Genomic DNA, 11,544 nt, shown 5'->3' with positions numbered 1-11,544 from the left:
GTTAAGGAGCTCTGGTTATCTCTATTAGATGATCTTAAGTCATATTTTGTATTCCGTGTACCATTGGCCCTCAATGTAACAGTTGAGCATTTCTCTCCTGTTAGATGTTTAAACATGACTTATGGAGTGTTTGTAAACTTGGAGGCAAGTGTCTGGGAATGTTTGGTGTGTTCCCATAGAGCTGAGCTGTATTTTGACAGCTGGTTAATGCCACAAAGCCTCCAGTGCTGACTGCTCTCTCATTGCAATTGCTGCACCAGCTAGAGGACATGCGATAGTTGCTCTGGAGACATGGCTCTGATTGACAATCTGGATTTTAAAATACAGGCTCTTTCATGTTACTGTTGTCTGTGGGATTGATTCAACCCAAGTAATTTTGCTATCATCTCTAAATGGAAACCATAAATTCAGCTCTTGGTTCCAAATTAAGCTGAGAGTTGGTGTTAAATTCTATTTTGTGACACTTTGTGTCACCAGTCTTCATAATGAATACACTTTGGCAAGTACGTGTATCTTGTTTTATTAGAGCAAACTAAAGAACGGGGAAGTTAAAGGGTTTCTCAAGGTCATGATGCATACAAGGACAAAATTGAAAGAAAACAGTACAATGCAGCTTGGGACCTTTTCTGCTTTTATGGGTACTAACCCTTCCTGTAGATGCACAAGTCACTGCTGCTATGTAATCTAATCTCTCTCCATTCCTGTTTATTCTTGGACTTGAAAATGAGGTTTCAGTTGTTTGTAGTGAGTCCAGCAAATGTTGAACACTGAAAAAATGCTACTTTGATTTCCTATTTGAGAGGTACTTGCTGAAACTAAGGCGAGCCAAGCATTTGTACCAGGATGTAACACAAGAACCTTAGCTGTGGTGTTCCTCAAGGGAAAAGGTTTAGATAAGGGGTTGTGAAACTTGTATCAAAATAATTCTTCTCATGTGTGTAATGAATAAAAGAATGAGCATGTTTTAAGTTTTACCTTTTTTCCATTCTGAATTACGACTGTCTCTGGACAGCTTCTATCTGAAACTGAGTCAGCATCTACTCAGCTCAGGTAGTTGAGTAGGTAACATTGGAGACTTTTGCTAAAATATAGTTTGCTCATGCTGGTTAATACATGGGGAAAATAATATCATAAAATAGATTTATCTTTATATTTTAAGTTCTTTTTCCTCTTCTGGGCATTCCCATACTGTTTAGCTGGATACATTTAGTATTATTTATGGTGAAGGTACTGGTAGGAGAAACCTGGGGTTTTGCAGGGTAGCAGTTTTGTAGGATAAATAGGTTTTACTTAACACCGTGTAAGATATAAACTAAGAACTTGCCAGTTAAGGTGATATTCGTAACTACATCAAGCCTGGCCAGAAGCCTTCACATTCAAACCTGACATGCAGTTTGTTCATGTGCCCTTCAGCTCTTCAACGGATAGTTCTTTTAGTTGGTTCCAATATCCAGCTACCTGCCAAGTCCATTGCCATTGCTCTAGGCTTCACAGGGCATTGTTCATTATCTTTCTTGGGAAACATTTGGAGCCACATTAGTTCCCAACAATATTATTACGAAGTGCTTTTCCTGCGCTTGCATTTAAAATCTATTAGAAAAATTGAAGCAGAACCTACAGCTCTTGACTTGGTAGGAAGATTTATTTTTTTTACTTTTGCAATAATCATTAAATCACTTTTATAATTTCTTCATTCTTTTTTTGTTCATTTAGAGCTAATCTGTTGCAGGACCCTTAAAAGGAAGAGCTTTTGAAAAAAAGTATGTATTATCCTTGATTATAATTTTATAAATGCATACCTCAAAGTTGAGTAGACAGTCTGCAAACAGCTTGAGATGCCCCCTGGAAAATCAAGTTTGATGATTTTGTTTCAGATCTAAAAAGGGGCTTTGGAAGAGGAATCAAACTTACAAAAGCAAGTTACAAAATTACAAAAGCAAGTACTTGTAATGATGGATTACCTGCCCCTGCAATTTTGAACTGTCCAGTTACTCAGCACTCTTAGTCCTTGGTTTATGAGTAAGTGAGGAAGCTGGGAGTTTCCGCAGAATGACTCATATCAAAGAGGGATCATAATACTCTTCTCCCCTGTCTGATCATGGAAGCAAATTAACTAACCTGTGTGTGTAATGCATCTTCCCAAAATTACAGGAAGATTGTGGATTCCCTGTGCTGTAGGAGACGGAATGAAAATTCTGACTCTAATTGCAGTAATGCATTGCCTCTGAAAGCAGGCAGAATTGCTGTTAGGTGACTGTATCTGACCAACCTGACACCTTGCTTCAAGTATAGTACTGACTCTTCCTATTGATTGTTTTTGAAAGAAATAGTAAGACTCTGACTTAAAAGTATAATCCTTAGATATGATGACATCTTTATACTACTAGACAAGCCTTTCTGTATCCATTCGGTCAGCTTCATTTTCTAGTAGGTAGATGGTGATAGTAAACAGGACTGGAGGCATAGAGGTCAGCAGTAGATCAGAAGCATAAACTTTGTTCTTTTGCCACTCTCATGCCAAGATTATAAATGTAATCCTGTGTTGCAGTGAGCTCCGAGTCTGCACAAGCATCTGGAGTAATCATTTCTTTGTATGGATGTTGTAACTTCACTAGGTGATGCTGGAAGAACTTTAACTGCATCTTTTAAACTTGGTACTGCAAATTGCTCAGAAAATGTCACCATTTTCTGTTTGGAGGACAGAAGTTAATGTTTCCATTGCACAGTATACTGAAGGTTTATTTTGAATTAAGCAAGAGACCAAAAATATTTACTGACAAGTAAAACCAATCTGAACAGTGTTTTGTTTTCTGTAGGCAGAATTTATTGTACTTGCCTGTCCTAAATTTCAACATGGTGTTGGGAGTTCTAAACAGTGACTGTGGAAACAGCTCTTCCCCAGTACTGGTCGAGTTTCTTAAGATGCTTTTATATTCAGCAGCAGTAGAGATGAATGCTTAAAATGCTTCTACTTTCATTTTTTGTTCAAAGACTCAAAGTAAAACTCTAGAACTGCTCAGATCTATGTTCAAGGTGGGTGAAGAATCTATTTCTTGTAGATTCTTCTCAATACCTATACTATGCATCATTGCTCCAGAACAGTACTAAGTACTTGGGATATTTGTTACTTCTTGTATTGGAGCCTTTCAGAGGTAACAACCTTGGGAAATCAACCAAGTCTGGACTAACTAGGGATTTAAACTCTTGTAACTTCTAATGCTCTGATTTATGTAGTATAATAATGTTTATCTATACTGCACTGAGCCTTTTAGTTAAACACTTTGAGAAAGGTCAGTATGCAAATCCAGTTTGCTGTGTAATTAATATAGTGCATTAATGTTGGTTGATAAGAACATAAAGGAACTATTTACAATTTCTCTTAATTTGCTTATGCTAGTTGGGTGTCTGTATCTGTCTTCCACTGTAAATGAATGCTACTGGTATTCTAAGTACCCTTTTGTCCTATATAGAGTGGTAAGGCAGATGCACACTTTCTTGTTCTAGAGCTGTCTGCTTAGATTTTGTGGGTAATGTCTGAAGTCAGCAACACAGGGTTTATTCTCCATTTTCCTTTTTCACTATTCCTCTAGAAAATGAAATGAAAGCAGCTTGAACAGTCTATCATTTGCTTCAGATTTGTAAGTTGTTACCACACGCAATTTTTTTATACTATAATCCATAATCCAAACAAAACAAGGGATATATCTCTAGAAAGCCACTGAGCAAATTCTGCGTGACAATATTTCCATCAGTAATGTTGGAAACATTTTCCTCCCTTTCACTTAAACAAGTAGATATTAAGTTCAAGTTTGCCTTTTGTCAGGCAGGGAGCTGTTACGGGTATTTGTATATGTCTGGTACTCAAGCTTATGTAATTCTTTTAATATATTCAGTAAATATGTGTTGAATATAATGACTGCTTTATGCAAAGACCTTTCTCATAACTTTTTAAACCAGAAAAAAAGTAGATCTTCAGTAGAACTAAATGTTAGTGTGGGGAGATAATTATGAAAATTAGTTTTCTTTCTCAGGATATCTTATCTTTGAGCACATTATATATATATATTTACATATCTTACCACTAACTAGTGCTTCTCAGTACACATCTCAGATGAGCAGAGGGCACTGACAGCTGCATGGGACGTTCTTTTCTCCCTTCACATTTCTTCAGATGAATTTTAAGTGCTGGGTTTTTTATAACTCTTGACATTTTCTGTCAGAAATAGATTTTGTAGCTTTATTTTTAGAGATGGATTTAGTTTTAGAACAGTTAAGAAAACCCCAGTGCTCTAATTGGAAAACTGCATCTTGGACGAGGAGATACATTATGGGAGCGTAAGAATTATATTTATGAAACTTCTTAATTAAGGCTTTTCACAGTACAAGCAAATACATTTTTCAGTATAGCTGTGTTTCAGGTCTGAGTAAGTTTGGGGTTTTTGGGGGGGGTTTAGGTTTTGTTTTTTGTTTTTGTTTTTTTTCTTTTTAATAGTCCCACAGAGGCAGAATGGGGTTGACTGGTGCAGGCTGGAAATGTAGCTGTCTACAGCTCTTTCCCACAGAGCTGAAATTCATTGGGCCAAAGTTGTTTTAACTTCTGTTTACTCAGTACAGGGGACTCTCAAATTATCCTTGATGTGGACTAACTTTGCATAAGAAGTGGGTTACAGGCATCTACTTACCCCTTTTTAGTTGTGTGAATTGCCTCTCCGTCCTGGTCACATAACATGTCTGTGGGTTCGGCAGTAATTGCTAACATGGAAAAAGTAGTATTAGAACAGGATTTATGTACTTTAAGCGCTGTACTGGAAGCAAATATCCAGACCTGTGGGGGAATGCCAGCATCCTGTGGCCTGCGGAGTGCTGAGTGCTGTAAACCATAAGGCAGAAGGGAGTCTTTTGGGCTAACTCGTGCTGGGGAGATGGCTTGTTGTAAGTAACAGGAGAACTCCTTGCCAGCACCCACTACTCACTCGAGCCATGTTGAGTGCGAGACAGAGGATATGGCTATTGCTGCATGGAACTGAAGAGTATTTTAGAGATACAAAGCACTAGGGTGATTAAGTGAGCTGTGATTAGGCAAGCTGCATAGTAAACAGTATGAAAGAGCTGCTTGGCATTCAAGAGAGGAAAGAACCAAGGGAGTGTGGATAGAGCTAATAAACAGAGGAAAGATTTGGAGGCAAGACTGGGCAGACAACTAAGGGTAGATACACTCCAACAAATTACTCCATGTGGAAACAGAATTTCCCACTCGGGGACATGCAGTCTTTCCATGCTGAGAGTTAAGGAAGGAGTCTTCTCTAATTGAAAGTGGGAACATTTCAATTTGGAACTACTAGGAGCATTTTGTTTCCTGTGTGCTTCACTCTCATGTTTGCCATCCATTAGCTGCCTGTCCCTTTTAAAAGTATGATTGCATTGTAAAGATTGGGAAGAGCATTGTACACACAGTGTATGCTACTGCCTTGTGAGCATTGTGGTTTACAGCTGTTGGGTTTTCCTCTTGAGTTTTTCTGTGCCAGCAGCAGCCCTACACCATCCTTTTTAACTTAATGATCTAACAGAAATGACATGTCCTAATGGTCTGCTTCCCAACCGTGACATGATAGAGGACGCACTATTCAGTGATAGCAGTTTGTGATCTGCTATCAGAAGATTGCTATAAAAACTAATAAAAAAGCACTTTTATGGCAAAAGAAATGTGTACAGCAAAACGTCAGAAATAAGTGGAAGGTGCAGGGAAAGTAACCAAGACTCTAACTCATCCATTTAGTGATGGAGGAAATGATAGTCCGTAATGAGCCAGGAAAGCTTGTCTGTAGGAAAATCATTGAATTGCTTCTGTAGGCTAACTGGGACATGAGAATACAACTGTAATCGGAGTTTGTGTTCAGTTATTTTTCAGGTAATCTGTAGGTTTTGTGGCAAGTCAGTTGCATATGTCTTCTCTTCCTGAAAGCATTTTTAAACAAGGAATGAAATTTGTGTCTTATTTATCAGTATGATCATTAGTGACCCAATAAAGTAACAAAACAGATGCTTGTAACAGAGTCTTGCAGCGGTGTTAAGTGAAGTTCTTGGGTATACAGTTTATATTTCTGTGTGTATTGTTTCACCTCTGCAACCCAAATATCTCATTTTAAAATGATTCTCCAGTTTTGAGCAAGATGAGCACTGGCATGGGAGCTGGGAACATCCATGACAGACAACACACACCTAATAATTTGATCTGCATTCATCCTCCAGAAGTTGGAGTCTTTCAAATAGTAGGAATAGCATTTTGGGAAGGTGGCCAGAGGGTGTTCTTGACAGCAGCGAGACCATAGTACTTCTTACTCTTTCAAAACCCAGATTAGTCGAATGTGTCCTTCCACAGTTACCTCTACAAATAAGATCCCGGCTCATCTAGAGCTCCAGGGATTTTTGTTTAGGTTTTTCTTTCTTGTTTGCTGTATTGTGTCCCAGACATGTCAATGCTTAAAGGCTTTTCTTCCCCAGTTAGTCTTCTACAATGTTATGGTTTTATTCATTTAGTGGAGAATGATTTAATATGGCTATTAGCAGACACGTATGATAGTGTTTAGATAAAGATGGTGTCTGTGTGATCACAGGGTGCAGAGTTTATATGTTTAAACCACAAAATTCTGGAAGAGGTAAAAGAAATAAAGGTTTGCTGTTAACTTCTGGAGGATTAAAAAGGAAGGAATTAAAAATGGCATTAAATAGTACATCTCACCCCGAATTTACATTAGAAATTGGACTATAAACTCTGTGCTACCCCTAAATAACCCAAATCTCTTTTAAGATCTCTTTATGCTTTAATATACCTAATAAAAGCTTGATTTTTATTGTGGCGGTTTCTTCTGTATTTTTGGGATTGCCAGATCTACTGTAGAGCTTTAAATGTTCATTTCCTCTAGAAAGTGGTTCAGAGGAGAGGAGACAGTTAAAAATCATTTGTGATTCCATTTGCCTATCTGGTTTTGGACATCTGTGCCTGGACTTTGAAATTGCAATAGCAGCAAATGCTTTTAATTACAAATAAATTTCAGTTATGTTTGCTTCTTTCCAGTTTCTCCTTGCTGATCCCTGTGACCATCCATTATTTAGCATCATCCTATACGTCCCTCATTGTAACTCAGTTGCGCTTACTTGATCACTTCTTTGCAAAAGTGAGATGCTTTTGCAGGTAGTGATGTATATATGGCTTCACTCTATTTTCAGTTATTAACCCGTAGAAAAAAATCTCGATTAACCTGACTTTTATTGATTATTTGCATTTGTTTTGTGGGGTTTGGCCTTTACATTCTATGTCATTAAGAAAAAAAGGTGGGGAGGGCAGGGTAAAAGGATGGTTCCACCTACCCTGAGCAGCCTTTGAGTACCAGGAAATAGCAAGGAGGAAGGCAGATTCAGCCCATCTTGCTGCCTAGTGTCTGATTGAAGTGACTAAGTATGTTTGTGGCCCTCAGGGAAAAATGGCTTCTCAAAAACCCAATCAATACAACTTCAGTAATGCCAGATGCAGTGGGGCCAGGACTGGAACTGTTCCTGCAGCTCAGTGCACAGTTAATGAGCAAAATGTTTGGTTCATGACTTGTGTTCTTTTAACTTAAAAGCCTTGATCAGAATCATGCATTCATGGGTTGAATTGTATTTCCTCTGATGAGGTTATCTGAGCAGCAGATTTTCAGTGTGTATGAATGATGATACAGTTCTCTCAGCTAATGAATATTCGAGCTTTCCAGATACTTGGAGAGTTAGGTCATAGTGCTGGCAGTAGTAAAAGTTTCTTGGAGGCTTGTACTTTGTGAGAGGCACTTAGACTGCATAATCTGCTGATGTTTTCAAAAGTGCAAAGTAAAATCATTCTCTGATTGGAATGGTGTAGAAGGTATTTTTTGTATTTGTTGGATGCTCAGTTTCTCTACTTGCTATTTCTGTTCCTTCATTCTTCATATAGGGACGCTAACCCAGTACATTTGAAATAAGAGACATTCCCTATTTCCTTTTTTTCTTAAACTGTAAGTGACATACTTCTTTATGGTATTCGGCTATTTCAGTGTTAAGGGGAAAGAGCTTTTCTACTTCAGTGGGAAGTAAAGCAAAACAAAGAAATCCAACCCAAACCAACAAAACCCCCTCCAGTGTTTTGAAGAGAAAGGTGATGGATACTGGGTTGTAAAAGTCTAGCTGAAATGTTGTCACGTTGTTTTCTGTTCTTTTGAAAATACGTTGTTGGCATTTTATGTTATTCTCTCTGGGAAATATATCTCAATTTCCAAGAAACATAATAGCACAGAAAACAAGAAGCTTTGTGTGTGTAATTATATGTCTTGACTGCTATACTGAATCCCTAGATAAAAATACTCAGCAAGAGCGAGGTTTGGTGTGCAACTCAGCAAGAGATGGGCTTGGAGTGTAGCTCGTCTATTAAAGGATGCTAATGGAATGTGCCTGAACATGGATCCGTGCCCACCGTGATTTATGGTGGTACCTAAACAGATAGTGTAAGAAATACTGGCTTTTCTCTGGCTATTTTCCTTTGGTTTGATACATCTGAAAGCTGTATGAGTAGCTCAGCTCTCCTAGTATACTGGTTGTTATGAGAATGTCTGTAGAATGTCATGCTTTGGAGAACTCATGTTCACATGATAGACTAGATGTCCAGTTTTGCAATTTAGCTGTGCTGACTAAATACTGGACAAATTTCTTGAACATCGTTGAGGAAGTGGGAGCTGGGAACTAGTCAGGGGCTCAGGCTTGCAGAAGGCAATCAGTGCTCTGTTCAGTGACGTAGAACCAGAACTGTTACACAGCTTGGCTCCAGAGTGTATTATTCTTGTAGGAAACAAGGGGGGTAGCTTCATCCCTTTCACCTGATAGGTTTTTTTTTCCTCTCACACAGAGGGGATTGTGTTATTTAATTGCAGGAAAAAAAAAAAACAACCTCTACTTACTCCTTGTGTCAAAAAGAAAATTAAAAATTAAGCTTCCTAATTTGGCTAAATCATGCATGCATGATTTAAGACTATATTTTGGACATGTTCCCATTTCGTAATGTGATTTGATATTGATGAATTGTTCTCTCAGAGAGTATCATAAGGATCTGGCTAGCCAGCCCCGTTGGATTAATCCTTCCATATTGCTGCAGTTGCTACTTATCAAGTTATATCAGCTTGTGCTATCAAAATAATGAACAAAGTCTTTGGGCTTCAGGCAGTGTTTCTTCTCTTGGATTTTTTTAATGTCTGGTGTTTGGGTTTGGAGTTAATGAAGAGGATTCATTTGCACTTTTGTTTCCAGCTTGATTTTAGTAGTAGTGAAAGCCAGTGTGCTTACAGCGCTTTCACTTACTGGTTAGTCCTGTGCCTTCAAGGAGGAAGCACAACTTGGGAGTTAAAAAAAAACCAGAAACCTATTTAATTGGTTATTTCTGATGCGCTTCTAAAGAAAAAGCAGCTGACGGTACTTCGCCCCTCTCCCCATCAAGTAGTAGTTGTGGAATATTGAAAAAGCCAACTTTGTTGCTCCAAATGTTCTTTCTCCCTTTCCAAAAAAGGACATTCAGTGAAAGATGCTTTTTTTATCTTGCAGCATATGCTGCGTAACAGCCTGTCCTGCTATTTGAGTCCAAAATTTCCTCAACTACTGATCTTTTGGTGTAAACCCCAATTTTGTCTTCCTCAGCACACTTGAAACTACTTTAAGAACAGTCAACTGTTGTTACTGAGCTAATCATGTTACCATATGCTCAAATAAATTGGGCTGCACGTCTTCCACAAAACTCACAAAATCAGATCTGCTCTGGCTCTTGCTTGCCTGCTATCTGCATTCCCTTCAAGCTTCTCTGAGCTTTCACTGCCGAGACTGAAAGAGTTGGCCTCTTCAGAAGAAGGTTTCTGATGCTCATATTTTGAAAAGATTCTCATCATAATGATAGGGAAAACATCAGGCCTTTTTTTTGGCCTTGAGAGTGTTGGGAAAATATCAACAATTTATACTGCAGCCATAAATTCAGGCAGTTTGGGAGCTGCTAAGCATGCAGAGAAGGTGTGGAAACTTGGAAATACCCATGCTTCTGCCTGAGTGGGATGAAAACAAGGCACATCTCTTGCTGCATGGCTTATCTATATGGATTTTCTCCAAACTCTTGCAACACAAACAGTGACAGGTTTTATTATGTCATTGTTTCTGTTTCTAGCCTTGTCCTAGCCCAACAAAAGCAGAAGTATCTGAAAGAAAATACTGGGGAGGAAGAAGAAAATGGTAACTGTTTTTTCCATGCTAGATTTGTAGGACTCCTAGAACCACTCTACATATATTACTTAAAAAAAGACAAAGTAAACTCCAAAACTTGCTTCTTTCACACTAGAATTTAGTGACTATGACTGGCGTTCTGAAATTATGGACCAGAAAAAAATTGCATTTGACAGTAAATTTAACAGCAAGTAAACTGAATTGTGGTGTTAAAGTTCTTGTCATCTTTTCTCAATTTCATAGTCCTGTTGTATAATTATTTCAAAACCATTTATGAAGATACACAGTTTTAGAAATGTTACTGCAGAAATTGTAGGTAATTGAGCTGTTGGGCTGTTTTAAAGATGCTCTTTTCATGTTTGACTTTGTGAAGATAACTGCACTTTCTCAGATATTACCTAATGGATATATTTTGCTTTCATAAGTGCATAGTGCCACAGTTCTAATTTTAAATTTTATTTTATTTGTAAAATCTTCTCCATAGGAAAGTTATCAAAATAGTTGCTGAGAAGTTTCGTGTTTCTAATTACAATTTTTTGATTCCATAAAGAGACAAAACAAATAAAGAACTGAAATAATTTAAACCATTCATAGGAGATGGTGTTGTGGTGTAGACCCAGCTGTAACTCGGAGCCAAACCACTGCTCACCCCCCTCCTTGTCCTCCCAGGGGAAGAATGGGGAGGAGAATCAAAAGAATGTAAGCCGCCCTGGCTGAGATAAGAACAGTGTAAAGTACAGTATAATACTACTATTAATAATGATAAGGGAAATAACAAGGGGGAAAGGAAAAACAACAATAAACACAAGTAATGCACAGTACGATTGCTCACCACCGCTCACTGACCAATACCCAACCCGACCTGAGCAGCAATTGGTCCCCCCCAGGTAAATCCCTGTAGTTTCTGTACTGGGCATGACGTGCTGTGGTATGGAATACCCCTTTGGCTAATTTGAGTCAGGTGTCCTGTCTCTGCTCCCTTCAGGCTTGTTGTGCCCCTCCTCACTGACAGAGAGCATGAGACTGGAAAATCCTTGATCAGAGTAAGCATTACTTAACACACCAATATTTTAGTTGTTGGTATCAGCAGTGTTCTCAGACTCAAGCAGAAACACAGCACTGCACCAGCTACTGGGAAGGAAAAAAAATAACAGCTGAAACCAGGACAGATGGTTACACCTTAATGGCTAAACCTAAATAAAACCAAGAGCAATGCTGATGCAAAGGCATCAGAATTACCTTCTTCCTGCAGGGACCTACATGCAAAGTGTAGGCTTAACC

This window comes from Pezoporus wallicus, unplaced genomic scaffold (genome assembly GCF_028554395.1).
Source record: "Pezoporus wallicus isolate ANWC-B61680 ecotype Strahan unplaced genomic scaffold, APGP_CSIRO_Pwel_v1 contig_3568, whole genome shotgun sequence".
In the NCBI taxonomy this organism is placed as follows: domain Eukaryota; kingdom Metazoa; phylum Chordata; class Aves; order Psittaciformes; family Psittacidae; genus Pezoporus; species Pezoporus wallicus.
This window is presented reverse-complemented; position numbering follows the sequence as displayed.